This window comes from Wasmannia auropunctata, unplaced genomic scaffold, assembly GCF_000956235.1.
Source record: "Wasmannia auropunctata unplaced genomic scaffold, wasmannia.A_1.0 LD288178.1, whole genome shotgun sequence".
Lineage (NCBI taxonomy): Eukaryota > Metazoa > Arthropoda > Insecta > Hymenoptera > Formicidae > Wasmannia > Wasmannia auropunctata.
The window spans coordinates 285-1517 of NW_012074712.1; the positions used below are offsets into that span (position 1 = coordinate 285).

The window sequence follows — 1233 nt, forward strand, 5'->3', positions numbered from 1 at the left end:
TTACCTTCAAATTTCTCAAAATTGTGATAGAACAATTTTACAACCGGATTCGAATTCAGCGTTCAAAAAATGGGAATTAATCTCGTTAGTATTCGAAAAAAGGCGTTTTTTTAAATATTTCTGTTTTGCAAATAATATACAGAGATTATAAAACAAGATAAATAAAGATAATATTTAAAATATAAACAAAATGACATGTCAAAGGAATACTTATATAATTTATTGGTACTTTAAAATATTATTTACAATGTTTGTAACGCGCGTAATAAAAAAGTCAGTAAAATAAATGAAATAAAGAGCTGAATATTTTAAAATCAATTTACGAATTAACAAGAACTTTTTAATTACTTTCATAAGTTAATCAATTATATTTCAACTAATAATCTGGACTAATCTGTATTGTCTTATTATTTCATATTAATGCTTATAATATATATTAAAATTTACTCACTTATATATAAATTCTCTCCATGTAATCTCTTTCAGATTTAAGTCTTGGGTAAGCATCAATGCAATCAGACCACTTACTCCAAGTGTAACCAGTATCATAAGCGTCTTTTCCTTATCACCACCTTCAAACGATTTACCTCCTTTCGAGTTGCTTCCAAAAAGCTTAGACATCCACTGGAAACTTGGCTCTTTGGAACCAGACGACGATGTAGAGCCAGAGGTAGATGAAGATGGAGGTTTTTTTGTACTAGCATTTTTACTTGTCTCTTCTGCTTTCTTGGTGGCATTTTTACCATTTTTACCTTCACCTGTAATGCAATTTCTTTAAAAGTTCTATACAATTTGCTGTAAGACTAAAGAAAAGAATGAATGAAAATAGCAAAAAGGTAAACCTGGCTTATAAAACTTTTCGAATCCCTTAGGTGGCTCTTTACAAAACAATCTCCACTTCTGCTGCACTTGCTCGATGACAGACAGTGTTGTACTATTTTTAAGTAGCGACAAGTGACGTCTCAGCTGAAAAAAATACGTTTTAGCTTATTACTCTAATGACAGAAAGTATAAAAAGAGAATAAGAATTACATCATAATATTCTTTATATTCAGGGTTGGGTAGTGGCTAATTAAAAAGATAAAAGTTAAGTTAAAAAGTTAGAAAGTTAAATAATTTTAACTTAACTTAATTACATTTTAGGCTCTTAACTTTTAACTTAATTTAGTTACATTTTATCGGTAACTATTAACTTTTGATCTAACTTTCTTGAAGTTACATTTTTAGTGCTTA

General features: G+C 28.5%; 1 long non-coding RNA gene across 1 annotated transcript; it reads right to left on the minus strand.

The window, feature by feature from the left end:
- Positions 1 to 695: 695 nt before the first annotated feature.
- LOC105461447 lies at positions 696 to 1061 on the minus strand. The gene is made up of 2 exons (XR_975938.1): positions 843 to 1061; positions 696 to 758 (listed from the first exon to the last, which is right to left on the minus strand). It is a non-coding gene; the product is annotated as an uncharacterized LOC105461447 (long non-coding RNA).
- Between the last annotated feature and the right edge of the window lie 172 nt (positions 1062 to 1233).